At 36.7% G+C, this 17341-nt stretch overlaps 1 protein-coding gene across 1 annotated transcript in view; it reads left to right on the forward strand.

Annotated features, from left to right (window-relative positions):
- The window catches only part of Skor2 (SKI family transcriptional corepressor 2), a 45875-nt gene extending 43492 nt beyond the window's left edge, over positions 1-2383 (forward strand). The window contains exon 8 of the mRNA XM_013075924.3: positions 1209-2383. The gene's annotated coding sequence lies outside the window, so the exon portion shown is untranslated. The remainder of the gene's footprint in view (positions 1-1208) is intronic.
- Positions 2384-17341: the final 14958 nt, after the last annotated feature.

Genomic DNA, 17341 nt, shown 5'->3' on the forward strand with positions numbered 1-17341 from the left:
CAGTTTGGTAAATTTCTATTAATTTTACTTTACTTCTGGAGTTATTGCTATAAAAGCAATTATTTAAAAAGTTTTAAAAGGATGTAGAGGGATTGCAGTTGAACAGTTTGCCTTCCTTCCTCCCTTCCCCATTCTGGATTTAACCCAGGGCCTTTGCACTGAGCTACATCCCAGCTCTTTTTTTCTATTTTTTTGTTTTGGGACAGAGTCTCACTAAGTCATCAAGTTGCCAGGGTGGGTTTGAATTTGTGATCCTCCTGCCTCAGCTTCCCACAGTGCTGGGATTACAGGCTTGTGCCACTGTGCCTGGCTCTGCCTTCCTTTTGTATAATCAAAGATCAAGGGGAGAAATGGTATATCCATTTCTCTCATCTTTAGCCAGCCATGAGAGAACTGAGTTCTTTCAAGAATGTGGAGAGGGCCGGGGATTTAGCTCAGTGGTTCCGGCGCCTGCCTCACAAGCCCAAGGTCCCGAGTTCAATCCCCGGTACCAAAAAAAAAAAAAAAGAATGTGGAGAATAACAATATGCCCCCAGTAATTATTTAATCTCCACCTGGCTCATTAAGATAAGTACTACCATTTCCACCATCCTATAGCTGAGAAAGTTGAAAAGTAGAGGAGCAAGTTGCCTGTGGTCTCACTTGTAAGTGGAAAGATTTGAGCTCTGGTCCTATAGACTGCACTTCATCTGCTCTCCTCTCACAACCTGAAATTGTGGCCTCAGACACATCTCCTATTATCAATTATAAATATGCAGTTAATAACCAGTCTAATAGTCTTAATGATTTTGAGCCACAAACCTACAGTCATACTTTGCATTCCCCTGACCCCATAAGACAAGGAACAGGCTGCCAGAGTATGGGATTCTGTCTGCACCTGTACTGTAGGATGTTTTAATGTTTGCCCACCAACAAACCAGAGCTCCTAGAATCAGCCAAATGGTTTTACTTTAAAAGGAATGGCAAACCAACACATTCTGATTTAATCTAGTTGAGCCCAATGTTATTAGAGATGCATAACCTAAAATTGCAGGTCACCATTAAAGAGAAGACAGTTGTATAGGTGCAGTTTTAAAAATTACATTGAAACTAAACTAAAAATGTTTTCTATTAAGGGTCTAGTAACTATTACTCTTAAGTATTTTTTAATTATCTGACTGTATTACGGAATGCTCAGGTTGTCATTCTGTGCTTTTGTCTTATCCCAGGTGCACAGACCCACTTACTCTTGTTCTCTTGTAAGATACAACCTGCCACTGAGCACTTCGGACCTGCAGAAAGGCTGCACATTGAAAGGGCTTGGGAATCAAATGCAAAATCAGGTTCAGGAGAACCCAAGGACAAGTGACCTCAAAGCAGCATGGACAACCATGTAAAATAGACTGTAGCAGCCATTCATTAGTGGGGGGAGGGGGGAGCCAACCAGAGCAGTCAATGCTTGTTGCATCTTTTGGTGGAACCAAAGTTTGAGTATTTGTGTTTTTAAAGGACAACCGAATCCAGAGCGTGGAAAGTGCTGTTAGCCAACAGACTAGGTGGGAAATCCACAGGTGGTCCCAAGTGGTCTCAGTTCTATACATATGGAGAGAGCAGCTCTATACGATTGTCTTTTACTTTAGAAGAAGTGAATCTTAATGGAAAGAAAACAGAAGACCAGTCCCAGGAGCAGGAATCGTGTTTAGACAGATGAGAAAACATCAGCTATAGAAACCTGCTTTTCATAGCAAACTGGACAGACACACGTGGCCCCTTCCTCTCTGGTACTTTGCCTGCTGTATGAATGAAGATTGTATTCCTCTGGAAATATTTTACAGTTTAATATTGAGTGTAATTAAGAATATAATCATGTTATCAAAAATGGTATTTAACTGTCGTAGTTTCTTTAACATTCATGTGGATAAAAAGTCTATAATAAAAAACTATGAAGTACTAGTTGTGTTCATGTAATTAAATGCACATTTACTTGAGGGCAACTCATAGAAACTAATGCTTTTTAGAATTATTTTGCCATTAAAATATTTGAATAAATTATTTTTGAAAACCAGAAATCCTTCAAAAATGATTATTAAAGGCTAGTCACCATCTGCAGACCTCTGCATCATGTTAGGATCTTTGTGTAGGTAAAACAATGTTCTAAATTCCTTTCAGGTCTTCCAGATATGTTAATGACAAAGTTGATGTTGTGGCTTTCTCCTTACTTTTATGTTAAATCCAAATCTATGTGATCATTTTATGCCAAAAATTCTTTTATAAATTAATTTTATTGCTACATTTTAGGTATAAAATATAATGACATTCATCATTGGAAATTTGCATCTTTACATAATCTCTCTTGGTTCTTATTTTTTCCCCCTTCCCCTGCCCTCCCTTCAGCCCCTCCATCCCTCCCTATTTGCAAAGACTTTGTTTCCATTTTTTCATTTTCTCATATTAATTCAATTCCCTTCTTTCCTTTCCCCTACCCCTCCCACATCCCCTTCCCCTTTGCCCCTTTTCTTCCTATTTCACATTATCTATTATACCTTTTAGTCCTTATTTACACTTTCAGTTTCTCACACTAGAGAAAATATTCAGTATTTACACATATTTGTCCTATTTATTTCACTTAATAGTGTCACCTCAATGTGCATCCATTAAGCTATAAATGTCTCTAATTTCTCATTTTTAATGGCTGAGTAGTACTCCATTTTATTAAAAAAAACCACATCGTCTTTATTCAGTCTCCAGTTGAAGGGCAATTGAGCTGCTTCCAAGTTTTAGCTATTATAAATTGTGCCGCTATGAACATGGGTGCACATATATCACTGTGGTATGATTCTTTTAATTTTGGGGGGAAGATACCCAGCAGGGGAATAGCTGGGTCAAATGGGGCTTCCAGTCCTAGCTCTTTGAGGCATCTCAATACTGATTTCAGTGGTTGCACCAGTCTACACTCCCACCAGCAGCGGAGCAGGGTTCCTCTTTCCCCACAGCCCTGCCAGCATTTGTTATTGGTTGATGTTATGGTAGCAGCCATTCTTTCTGGGGTGAGGTAGAATCTCAGCATTGTTTTCATTTGCATCTCTCAAATGACCAGTGATGTTGAACATTTTTTCATATGTTTATTTGCTATTTCTACTTCTTTGAGAAATGTCTGTTCATTTCAGATGTCCATTTTTTGATTGGATCTTTAAATTTGGGGGGTCTGATTTTTTTAAAGTTCTTTTTAGATTCTAGATAGTAGACCTTTGTCTGAGGAACAGCAGGTGAAAATTTTTTCCCACATTGTGGGTTGTCTCTTCACACTGTTGGTAGTTTCTCTTGCTGTGCAGAAGCTCTTTAATAAGAAGAGATCCCACTTGTTGATTGTTATACCAAAAATTCTGCCTTTTATGAAAAAGACAGAAGTCAAAATGGTGACTTCTTAGCAGCCAAGATTTCTAATGTAATGTTGGGCTGTGAAAAAGCCCATGGTGGACCACCCTCAATGAAAACTATATTCCTCCAGAAATATTTTATAGTTTAATATTGATCTTCCCAACTGATCATGCATCTTACCATTGACATCCCTTAACAGATTTTCAAAAAACATTTAAAATGCATTACCATGGTATTTAACACTGCCCAGTTCTATCATCATGATCTAACCAAAGAAACTCCATAATTTATTGTTGAAATAGATAAATTTTCTTATCTTGGTTGCCACATTGTTGTTAGCTTTCTGTCACTGTAACAAATACCTGAAATAAATCAACTTATAAAGAAGAGGTTATTTTGGCTCACAATTTCAGAAGTTTCAGTCCATGGTCAGTTGGCTCTGTTGCCTTTGAGCCTGTAGTGAGGCAGTGTATCATTGTGGGAATGTGTAGAGGAGAAACATGTTCACCTCATGACAGCCAGGAAACAAGGAGAGAGCGGAGGCGTCAGGATCCAAATATCCCCATAAGAACACACCCAAATGACCTAACTTCCTTCTACCAGGCCCCACCTCCTGAAGGTTCTACCACCTCCCAATAGTGCCACAGCCTGGGTGCCAAGTTTGGAACACATGGACTATGGAGTCATTCAAGATCCAAACTACAGTACACATTAAGAAATCAAAAGAAGGATATTCATTTTTTATTTTCTTTCTCATTTATGAGGATAAGAAGCAATGTTAGAGGAGGGATATAGACTAACTCATGAAATGGAATCTAAGGGCAGGTTCCCAGCAACCACTAGAGGAAAATAAAATGAAGATGCTACAACAAAGGATTTACTTTGATCCTTTCTTCCAGGAGAAGCCTGTGTCTGTACATGGATGACACATGTTTCTTAAACCAGATTGAAATATCTTTCATTTCCAATTGTAACTTTAAATGTCTAAGAGTTATTAGTGCACAAATATCATCAAGTGACCTTTTAGCAAAAGGAAAATTAGGATCAGATAAAATGATAAGTATGTCTACAGAGCCCTGGATCATTAACCATGGCATAGCTCTGAACTGAGTTAATGGCCATGTTCAGTGTAAAGAATCCCATTGGCCTCTCCTGCTGATAATGCAAAGCTTCACTGGTGCCTTCCAGCTCTCCACCCTAATTCCAGTTTCCAAAGAAGCCCAGCTGTACATCCCTCTATGAGTGGTAGAGGATCCCCCCTGTCCTTTTTCCCATAGCCTGAAAGCTTCATTTCTTCTGGTATTATATCAGACCTAGTTTCTATGCCATACAAGCACTAGAATCTAACCATTGGGTATGTATCCATAACATGACACCCCAAAACCCAAAACCTTTAAAGAGAAAGAGTCAGGGAAGTCCACCATAAGATAGGGAAACATGTTATTTACTCCACCTATTTTCTCATTATGAATAGTGAGCACTCTTCCCTATTTGAGTAATGTTTGATGCTTTTAGGCTGAAACAGAAAGGCTTTCCCTAAAAGTGGATATGATTGGATTATTTGAGCTGCCTGTGGAAACAGACAAAACATCCATCTACAGCACGGCATGGGGCTAAAAATAAAGCCACTCTTCAGAAGGACAAATAAAATTTCTTGGCTCTATAAAATAACAGCAGAAAAATGCTGTGCTCTTTTCTTTGACAGTTTTATCATATCAAAATTCCCAGGTCAACCCATATACTAGCTAATAAAGAATGAAAATAATATTCTCTTTTTAAATTCTAAATTCAATTATAAGATTGAAAAAGGCCATAGCAAATCAAAGCAAAAATTCTAGCCCAACAATAAAGTATTTCCTGTTGAGCCAAACCAGACATTTCAGACAGATGCTTTCAGTCCTCAGAATGCCTGAGTAATTGCTCATCTGTTTGCCACAGGCAAGGAGAGAGGGACATCACATCCCAATTTCCATAGATTGAGAAATGAGCGTGGCCTCAGCTCTGTGGAAAATAGAGGAAGAACACTCTTAGCTACAGGGGATATGATCAAAGAGGAGCTCTTGTCATTTAAAAGTTAAGACAGCCTTGGTCAGCAGTGAGGAAGGCGAAAGGACAGGTGTTGCATGGTAAAGATGTGTGATCGTGTCATTTAATGGGACACTCCATTAGCTGACTCCAGACCCAAGGAGGCAAGTTTCTTTGTCTCTCACTACCAAGTGAGTGCACAAGACCTGATATGTTACAGGGTTCCCCACAGACAACCTAAACCATATTTAATTATACCTTCTTTAGAGGGAGTGACATGCTCTGAACTTTATGGGGAGTGGGGCGTGTTCCAGCTCACCATCATCTCCTAATGATTGTTAGCTCAGTCCCCAGCATGCACTTGCTATGCAAAACATTTTTGCTAAATAAATAAATGCATCTCATCTATTTTATTTGAACCAAGGACCAGAGCAGATCATTTCACTGTTGCCACTTCATTTGGTTTCAAATGACCATTTGTGGCAGTTTGCTATTGCCACCCCTTAGCATCCTTTCTCAGGTGGTGGTACATCTAAATAAAAGACCAGCTTTTCCCGGGCTTATTGGTAGCTGGGTATGGCTGGTAACTCTGTTCTGGCCTCTAAGATACAAGTGAACACATGTGGAATTTTCTGGAAGTCCTCTTCTAAAAAGCTTGACGTAGGTAAGAAATGTTTCCTTATTCCCTTCCCTTTCCCTCCTTCCTGATGTCTGTACTGTGGTTTTTTGTTTTTATTTTGTTTTGTTTTATTTTGTTGATACAGGGTCTTACTACATAGTTAAGGCTAGCCTTGAACATGCTGTGTAGCCCAGGCTGGTCCCAAACTTGTGACAATCCTCCTGTCTCAGCCTTTCCAGTGCTGGGATGACAGATACACACCACCATACCTGGATTACATAATATCTGTAATATAGATGGCTTCCTAGAAGCCATTCTGGATCACGAGGTAATTTTGAAGTTGAAAACAATACAATAATATGGCACAGAAAGTTAATAGAAGCTTGGATCCCTCACAGCTGCTGAGTCACAATTCCAACTCTAGACTACCCATTTCTAAATTTCTTTCATATTAAAAAATGAAGTTTTATCTTATTTAACCACTATTGTTTTAGGTTTTCTGTTAAGTGTGATGATAAACCCTTTAATAAATTTGAGGGCTCTGATCAGCCAGCAATAGCACAGCTTTTTTTTTTTTTTTTTTTTTTGGTACCGGGGATCAAACTTGGGTCCTTGCACTTGCTCAGCAGACGATGAAACCACTGAGCTAAATCCCCAACCTGAGCACAGCTTATTTTTGAGGCTACTTTCCAATGCATATTTAAGTTATTTCATTTTATGGTCTCATTGGCTTTGATTTAGCTAGGAAAGGTCATTGGATATAAAGGCTAGTCAGTTTGAGTCAACCCAAAATCCAATTTTCTTATTGCGGTGGTAAGCTTTTCTTTTCCTTACTGTCACACTGAGACAGTCTATAGCATCTTGATAGCTTCCATTGTAGTACATGCAAGCAAAGATAAGGACCTGAATTTGATCTGGTCTCCAGGGCAGGTCAACAACTGGGTCAGAAAGGTACATTGTCCAAAGACCTCATAGAATAACAAAACTATGACATGCTGTGTTGTGTTAGTTACTTTTCTCTCATTGCTGAGACAAAATACCCAATACTCAAAGTTAAAGGGGGAAAGATTTATTTAGCTCATAATTTGTAGAGGTTTCAGTCCATAATTGACTGGCTCCAAGGCAGAGTAGCTTCATAGAGGAGAAACAGTTCGTGGCAGGCAGAAGGTAGCAAAAGCAATAAGGGACCTTAAAAGTATCTTTCTGCCCCTTTTATCTTATCCAGAGCTAGTAGCACTCACACCCTTAATCTTAGTGTCCTTGAGCCCAGCACTGCACCATGAATCAATTCCAGCATCACACACTCTAGACCCAGCCATCTCTGAAAAAGCCCCACCTATGAGTGCATGAGGTTTTGAGGGGACATCTAGACACAAACTACAACATGTATAGACAGAATCAAATAAGGAAACAGCTCAGCAGCACAGGCAACCCCAAGAGTGGGAGGTTGTCAATCATCGTTATCTACCATAATGTGGTCTGGCTATTCACATGGCATTTGTGGGTAAGTTCCAGCCGTAGGAAAACACACCCCTGGAAAAACCCAGATGGGTATTGACTTTCCTGGTGAAAAGGGCAGCAAGGTAAGTATGGAAATTCAAGTTATAGCCCTAGGTCTCCCAGATTTGAGCCAGTAACAAGACTGAGAGAAAAGAGCAAAAGCTTTCTGTATGCAGCTTGACTCCATCATCATCATCATCATCATTATTATTATTATTATTATTATTATTATTATTATTATTATTATTATTATTTGGTACCAGGGATCAAACTCAGGACCTTCGGCTGGCAGGTGGTGGCACCACTGAGCTAAATCCCTAGCCCTTGACTCCGTTATTGATATGTGTTCTGAAACAGGGTTGCAGTTTTAAGAGGAGGGATAGGGAATAGACTGATTGTGACCTTGGTTTGGTGTTGAAAATAGCTTTATGCACGTGGTTGTGTTTTAGCATAACAGGATGAATATCATATAACTTCGAAGTAATAAATGTGAGTTACCGAAAGTAAATAGTCGTTCTAAAAACCCTTGACTCTGTACTGAATTAAGAACTTCCCTGAAAGCATTGTTAATGCCTGGAGTTTTCAGATATTTTTGTCATCCAACTTTTATGTCATCTCACTATTAAGGACAGTGGTTTTGTAGATGATGGTTAATGATGGTTTTCTTTATTGTATTTTAGACCATTTAGTAAAGTTTATTGATTTATGCTTCCTTGTAATTAGTTGTAGTGATTAATATAGCTTTTATGGCCCTGTAGAGATTGACTTTCTAAAAGAATTGACATTTCTCCCAAATTGTGTTTTAAAACATGGTTAAATACTGTTTGAATTCAGTACTAAACCATCACTGGTGAAACTGTGATTTCTTATGTAGTTGTTTTCTTGTATTTCTATTTATACAGCACTGTCATCTGATCACATGCCAGCAAATAATAACAGCAGCCAACTTTCATTGAGTGCTTACAGTAAGTAAACATTGTGTTAAATATCATAATGTACTATTTCATTTAATCCTTTCCACAACTCTATGAAGTAGACTATTTAATTGAAACTTGAAAGCAAGATATTCTGCTGATAAATGGCAATGCAGGAATTTGAACTGAGGGCCATTGTGACGGTGACATTTCTGCTGTTAACCACTCAACTCCACCTGTTGCTGCCAAGTGAGCCAAGCAAGCCAAGCAGAATCCAATCTACACCCAGGTGTATTGGAAGTTCCTAAGCTGACATAATTTGTAGGGAATAAGAAGACCCTTCTTAACCATCTACCTCCTCCCGACCTCATTTGAAGCTGAAATTCCAAACCTAATATTATTCCTTGAACTAAGATAGTGTAGAAGGATAAGTACTCCAATACAATGCTATTCAAAGAGTGGTTTGTCAAAGAGCTAAATATATAAATATCTTAAAAGAAAACATATGTGTTTATCTTCATGACCTTGGGTCAGGCAGTGGTTTCTTAAATACAACACTAAAAGTACTAGCAACAAAAGAAAAGAACAGATAAATTGGACTTCATCCAAATGATAAATTTTTGTGCTTAAAATAATACCATCAAGAAAGTTAAAAGAGGAGCTAGGCAGGCATAGTTAAAAGAAGAGTAGTTCCAGCTACTCAGGAGGCAGGAGAATCACTTAAGTACAGAATTTCAAGAACAGTCTAGGCAACATAGTGAGGGCCTGTCAAAAGAAAGAAAGGAAAGAAGGAAGAAAGCAGCAAGCTAGCTAGCTAGCTTATATAATGAAAAAATATTTTCAAATCATATATCTGATAAAATACTTTGCATCCAGAATATATAAAGAACTCCTACAATTTGATAATAAAAGGCAAGGAAACTGAATAATGGACAAAATATTTGAATAAACATTTCCCCAGAGAAGATATAAAAGTGCCCAGGAAACACATAAAAAGATGTTCAACATCATGAGACATAGTAAATGAAAACCAAAACCATAATGGGATACCATTTCACACTTCTAGAATGTCTGTTAGCAAAATGATGGGCAGTAGCAAGTGTTGGTGAAGATGTAGGGAAATTGGAACCCTGTACATTGCTGATCAGAATGTACAATATTGTGCAGAGACTTTGGAAACATTTTGATGGTTCCTCAGAAAATTAAAATTACCACATCACTGAGCAATTCCACTTTAGGTATATACCCTAAAGTACTGAAAACAGGAACTCAAACAATGACTTTCCATGGCTACTATTTCATTGCATGTATATAGCACATTTGTTTAACCCTTTTTCTGTTGGTGGGTATTTGGAATTGAATTTTCACTGTCTGAATATTTCAAATAGTGCTTCTATGAACATTTTTTTACAAGTATTTGAGTACTTGTTTTCAATACCTTTCAGTATATACCTAGGCTAGAATTACTTAGTGATGCCAAGTTTAAAACTAAATTTAATGGTAGTGTTAAGTTTCATTTTTTGAGAAATCATCAAACTGTTTCCACCATGGCTGTACACCATTTCACATCCTTACCAGTAATGTTCAAGGGTTCCAGTTTTCCCACATCTTCATCAACATTTATTTTTACTGCATGTCTTGTTTTTAAGAATAGTCACCTTAGTGTGAAATTTATCTCATTGTGGCTTCAATTTTTACTTAATGGATGACTCATGATCTTTTCATGTATTTTCTTGGCCACCTGTATATCTTCTCTGGGGAAATGTCTATTGCAATTTTTTCCTCATTTTAAAATTAGGTTATTTTTCTTACTGTTATTATTAAGTTACAAGAGTTCTTTATATGTTCTGGATGCAAATTCCTTATCAGATGTGTGAATTGCAAAGTACTGATACATGTTGCTGTGGTAGTAAATTCATAACAGAAAGCAAATTGGTGGCTTTCAGGGCCTAGAGGAAAGGGGAGAATTAGAAGATACTGCTGAATGGGCACAGAATTTTCTTCTGGAGTGATGAAAATGTTTTAGAACTAGATTGAGAGGTAGTTTTATAACATAATGAGTGAACTAAGTGCCATGGAACTATACACTCTTAAGTGGTTGTTTGTTTTGTACATTTTACCTCAACAAAAAATACAAATAAATTTACCAAAAGATAGATAAGACCTGTACACTTCTAAATATTTTAATATAAGTTTAAAAGGCTTAAACTGTGAAGATATACTACAGGTATGGGTTAGAGAACTCATTACTGTTAAATGTCAATTCTCCCCAAATATATTTATGAATTCAATAGAATTTCAATCAAATTTCCAACAGGACTTTCAGTGAAATTGGCAAGCTGATACACAAGTTTATACACAAATGCAAAGGATCCCAGTACCCATTTTTTAAAAAGAAGAATATTGCAGGAATTTATATTATCTAATTTTAAAACATACCATAAGGGGCCGGGGATTTAGCTCAGTGGTGCCAGCCCTGCCTCACAAGCTCAAGGTCCTGAGTTCAATCCCTGGTTCTGGGGGGAAAAAAAGAGTAAAAACATACCTTAAAGCTGTATAGCAATCATGACAGTGTGTAGCCTAGCTTAACAGCTGACATACTATGTGACTAGATAAAAAGTCCAGAAATAGACCACATTTACATAGTAATTTGATTTTTGACAAAGGTATTAAACCAATGGAGAAAAGAAGAATCTCTTCAACGAAATGATACTAAAATAATTCTATATCCATATGAAAAATGAACTTTGACCCTTACCTCACAGCATATGAAATTTAATGTGAAATACATGATAGGCCTAAATGTAAACTTAAAATTGTAGAGCACAGCCAGGCACAATGGCATGTGCTTGTAGTCCCATCTACTCAGGACGCCGAGGCCGGAGGCTCACATGAGCCCACAGTTCAAGGCCACTATAGGCAACATAGTGTGCACATCCCCCTCAAAATAATGATGCAAAATATAGAATATTTTCATGCCCGTGGGAGCAGGCAAAAATGTCTTAGATACACAATGGTAATTGCAAAAAAACCCAAAAATAAAACAAAACAAAAAATGGCATAGTACTTCTACTCCTAGGTATTTATTTAAGAAAAATGAGCACAATTGAACACAAAGATTGGTACAAGGATGTTTATAGCAATTTTATTCATATTAGCCAAGAACTAGAAATAGTCCAAGTGTCCATCAAAAGGAGAATGAATATAAATTGTGATATATTTATATGACACAATACCTCTCAGCCATATAAAGAAGTAACTTCTGATCATGCAATAACATAAGTGAGTCTCAAAAACATTTTGGTCAGTGAAAGAAGCTCACCACACAAGGAAATATACTGTAATTGTTTTATTATAATTAGTCAAAATTTTATAATGGTTCCAACAGTATGTATGAAGTTAAAATCACCATAGTGGTAGAGTTAAACTGGAAAAAGGCAAAAAGAATTTCCTGAGATAATAGCAATGACTTTTATCTTGATAAGAATTTGAGTTACATAGCTATATATAAACAAGATCTCTATCTCTTACCCTACAAAAAACTACAAATAGGACTACCATCTGACCCAACTACATCACTCCTTGCATACTGTAGAGGTACCTGGATATCCATGTGGTACAATTTACAATAGCCAAGATATGGAACAAGCCTATGTGCCCATGAACAGATGATTAGAAAATGAAAATGTGGTACATATACACCATCGAGTTTTTATTATCCAGCCATGACAAAGAACAAAATTGTGTCATTTGAAAGAAAACGGATAGAATTGAAGATCATCATATTAAGCAAAGTAAGTCAGACTCAGAAAGACAAATATGTAAAATCTTAAACAAATGACATTAAAGTACAAAGAAGACTATTATCAGCTAAGGCACCAGGGGATATAAGTGAAGCTTACCGATGGATATGATCAAAGTATATTTGCACATATATGAAAAAAATATCGATTGTTAACCATACGCTAAAATGATATTATTTTGAACATTATAAGGTTAAAAAACATATTATTAAAAAATAAAAATAACATAATAGAAAATAAAGTTGAAAGAAGTGTGCCATTTGGTGCTAGTTGGTTTCTTATTCCTTTATAGGTAACATTCTCCTCCCTTGAAGCTTTTAGAATATTCCCTTTAATAAGATGCTTTAAAATTTTATGATGATGGCCCAGGTAATGGATTTTTTTAAAAAATCATTTAACCTACTTTTCACCTACTAGGCCTTTTCAGTTAGAACACTCTTGCTCTTTCATCTCTGGAAACTTTTATTTTTTTAATATTATTTCCTGGCCTAAATTCCTCTCCTTATGAAACTCCCATTTTTCCTCTTTTCTATCTCTATGTTTTTCCTCTGTGTTCTGGGAGATTTGTTTAACTTTATCTTCAGTGAACTTTTATAAAGCACTATAAAGTTTTCAAAATTTTTAAATTTAATTTTATTGGTACAGTTTTGGTATACATACTGATCACATTCATGACGTTTTCAATTTTTGAGAGTTCTTTCTGTTTCTTATTACTTTTGTATAAAAATTTTGGTATAAATGTATCTTGAATTTTTCTTTTCTTTTCTTTTTGGTGCTGAGGATTGGATCCAGGGTCTTGTGCATGTTAAACACTCACTCTATCACTAAGCTACATTCCCCAAGTCAAATCATTTTTGTTATTACTAATTTTTCTAATTTATCTCTGTTTACTTCCGAAGTTAGTTTCATTGACTTTTCATCTTCTTTCTTTTTATGTTGCTGGTTTTCATCATTTCATCATTCCTTTTTATCATTCATTTTCATCATGCCTGTATTTAATAATAATGAATTTGAGGAGATAGCTATATAATCGGTATGAGGAGAAATGTCTAATTGGAAAATATGTACTTGTGCAAGTGTAGAACTAGGAATTTAGTTGTAGATGTAACTAGTAGAGAATCACTAGTGAAGCTAATAGCCTCCCAAATGCTTAAATAAGAACACTCTACCCTAGAGCAATAATACTCATATTAGGAGCTTCAACAACTCATATGGTATAATATCCTAAAGGGAAAGTCCTTTCAATCTTGACCAGGGCAAATGCCACACTGTCTGCCATCTTGTCTAATGGAGTTGAGAATTGCTGCTGGGAAAGCAGACTAGTTTACAAACAGAACATCAATCGATCTGTTTTCAGGCCTACTTTTTCTTCTAAATCTCCGTTGCATGTGATGACTTTGAATCAGTGTTTGTGAAATATTTGACAGTGATTTCCATCTTTATTGTAACCCTGCATAGTTCATACTGGGCTACAACTTTGTCCACGGTATGTTACTCATCAATATGCTTCCTTCCTTCCTTTATTTTTCTTTATCTTCTGGAGACTGTTAAAGTTGCTTATATTTCTCCTTATCTCTACTATTATAAATATATTTCCTTTTCTTAATCCTTTATAACTTTAATGGTGGTGAAGAGCAATGCATGTATTGGGTGTATCATCAACTGGAAGTCAATCATATATATTTAAAAGTCCTCAAATGAGTCTCATGATCACCCCAGTTTGGGAGACAGTGTCCTAAACTATGTTTTGTTCTCCTGTTCCTTTTTTTTTTTAATCACTGAGCATTTACTGCTTTGTAACTCCTTCCATTCTCTGATTCACTTTTCTTAGCGGTTGATCATTTTCATCAGAGCAGGAGTGTGTCTGATTATTTGAGCTCAGCCTGTAATCCCATGTCTGACGTAAAGCCCATCTTAAAAGTTCAATATATTTTTTGAATAAGAGAATGAAAAAGTGAATGAATGAGTAAAGGAATTAATGCATCTGAGTATGTAGTTTCTAAAATCTGATTTTATTTATTCAGCTGGTATGTTTTAAAAATAAAATTAGCTCTATGTAGCCATTTGGGATTAATACCCTTTTGAAATAGATACAGTGACTCACTTTTATTTTTTAAAGAAACTTTCCATTTCCAAGAGCCCTATTTCCAGAAATGCTTCATAATGCACAAGCTTTCAGTTTGCAAATGGCTTCATTTGAGTCTCATACCAGAAATAGCTGTATGAGTCCATAAACATGAATGAGTCTCTTCTTGTGGGATTTTTCTATTTTGGTCCAATGCTGACCTCAAATAGAACCCATTTAGGTGAAGTCTGTTGCCATAAACCCATTTAAACTCAAACTTGCTATTGTTAATAACAAGATTAAAAGCAAACATACCTCAGTCATCATTGATTCATAGCTCAGACATAGGCAATAAAATAAATGTATCTATTAAAATATATTATCAAGACAAAAATGTTAGAAGCCATAATCCATTTTTGTCAGTCTTCAAAGTGAGTCTAAATTTTTAATAAATAACATGCATCACCCTTATCTTCATGAGCTATTTTTTAATGATTGCAGAAATAGAGATGCTGAAATTCAAAAATAGGAAAAGAAGAGAGCAAAGCCAACAGACTTATTAAAGAATTATTCTAAGATCTGACTTGTGAAAAACAATTTTTACCATGTACCTGACATTTTTTTCATTGAGTTGGTTAAAATTTTTTCATCAGTTTAAAGAGTGGCTGTTTTCCTCCATCAGAAAGTGTTTTCAGGGCCGGAGATTTAGCTCAGTGTTTTCCATGCCGGCTGCGCAAACACAAGGACCCGAGTTCAATCCCCAGTACCAAAAAAAAAGAAAGAAAGAAAGTGTTTTCTTTCTTTCTTTCATTTTCTTTTTTTTTTTTACAGATTAGTTGGGTGTTGTATATAGCATTTAAGTCTTCCAGGACCATGGGGTATGACCAGCACAATCCAGAATGTGTGAAATTCTACAAGATAAACAACCTGGTTCTCTCAACAAAGAACTTGCTTTCATTACTTGGTTTTAGAAGAAGTACTTGGGCTGCTCTGCTGAGAATAAACTGTAGTGAGACAAAGGTGGAAACACAGAAACTTTTAGGAGGCTACCACACTGATCTACATAAGAAATGATGGTAACTTGGATTAGAATGTTTGCTGATGAGAAGGTGAGAAGTGGTCAGATTGGGATATATGTTGTCTTGGTCTAGTTTATGCTGTTATAACAGAGTACCACAGACCAGGTAATGTATAATGAGAAGAAATTTATTGGCTCATAGTTCTAGAGGTTAGGAAATCTAAAATCAAGGGGTCAGCATCTGGTGAGGGACCTTTTGCTGTCATCCTATGGCAGAAGGGTAAAGAGAAGGTGAGAGAGCAAGACAGCTGAACTTGTCCTTTTATAATGAACTTGCTCAGACATAATTGCATTAATCCATTCATGAGGGCACACATCTCATGGCTTAATCACCTCTTCACAGTCTCACCTCTTACTGCTGTTATAATGGCAATTGCATTTCTACATGAGTTTCAGAGGAAACATTCAAGCCATAGCATATGTTGAAATGAGAGTTAACAGGATTTGCTGCTAGATTGTCTGTAGGATATGTGAGAAAAAGATAGAGGCAATGATGATCCAAGGAATTTTCCCTGAATCACTGGAGTTACCATTAATTGAAATACATTGACCAGAGGAGAAATAGGATTCAGAAGAAAAATCAGGAGTTGAGTTTTGGGTGCGATAACATCTATTAGACATCCAAATGATAGTCGGTTGGCAATATCAGCCAAGAGGTTATGGGTGAATACTGAGTAGGAGATATAAATGTGGGAATCTTCAAGTAATATCAATGTATTTAGGCCATTTGAATAAATGAGAATAAAGAGAGTACATCTGTAGACATGAAAAAGAAGTGATCTGTTGCTTCAAAAATACTGTGGAACAAACAGCCCTAAAACTTAGTGACTTGAAACAATTACCATTTAGTCTCATGGTATTGTAGACAGCTAAGTTAATTAGAAATATTATAGGTAGTCAGGCAAGGCTGGGCCCTCAAAGAAGTCAATACAGAGGGCAACAGTGGCTGTAAGCACATTCATTGATGGCCAGGTTTCAAAACAAAGAGAATTGACTACATTCACATACTTCCCCTAGGGATGAACAGCAGTGATTGATATTCTAAATAGGCATCAATCACTTTCATAGGGAACCAAAACCTTAACCCATCCCTTCCAGGAAAGTCTTTGTTTCTGTCCATGTGCACTTGCTACATGACTTGCTTCCCCCATTTGATCCAATTTAATCAATATTACCTAAGTAACTATACTTGTAATCTTACTGGTTGACCATAGTTTTGTCCCACCTCATACTCACCTTGTGATTTCCCATTGGATTAACATTACCTAAGTGACTACACTTGTAATCTTATTAGTTGATTATAGTTTTGTCCCACCTTGAACCCACCTCACCTTGTATCTTTGCTCAATAAAACACCCTTGAGAAGGGGGTCCAGGGACAACCTACTTTCCAGGCCTCCTTCTGTCTCTCTCTCTTAGACAGAAGCTATTCTTCCTACTCATAACCTCCATTGTTCCTAGTATTATTCATTATTCAATTTTAGAGAAGACGAATTTGGCATTTTAGACATCTAGTAGGTTGGGAGTTATAATATTTCCCTGACATTATTTGGAGGTCCACATATCATATGGCCTATATCAATGGGTCTATGATTGGATGAGGATTGATCTGACTAGGGTGGGACTAGCCATGATGATTTGGTGCTGATTCACTTGACTTTCACGCTTCTCCTAAAGCCAGTGGACCAGCCCACGCATGTTTTTGTTTTTCATGGCAGAATGAGAGGCACAGAAAAGAAAGCAGTGCTGGGCATAGTGCCACACACCTACCTATAATTCCAGCAGCTTGCTAGATGAGGCAGGAGAACTGCAAGTTCAAGCCCAGCCTGGGTAAGTAACACAGTGACTTAGTGACACTTTGTCTCAAAATAATAAGATTTTTTAAAAAGGGGAGCTGGAGATGTAGTTCAATTTAAAGGCTTTGGGCTCAATTCCCAGTACTGCAAAAAGAGAAGAAAGGAAGAAAGGAAGGAAGGAAGGA

The sequence above is a fragment of the Heterocephalus glaber genome, unplaced genomic scaffold, assembly GCF_053883595.1.
Source record: "Heterocephalus glaber isolate CG9 unplaced genomic scaffold, H.glaber_assembly_v1.0 deba00000331, whole genome shotgun sequence".
In the NCBI taxonomy this organism is placed as follows: domain Eukaryota; kingdom Metazoa; phylum Chordata; class Mammalia; order Rodentia; family Bathyergidae; genus Heterocephalus; species Heterocephalus glaber.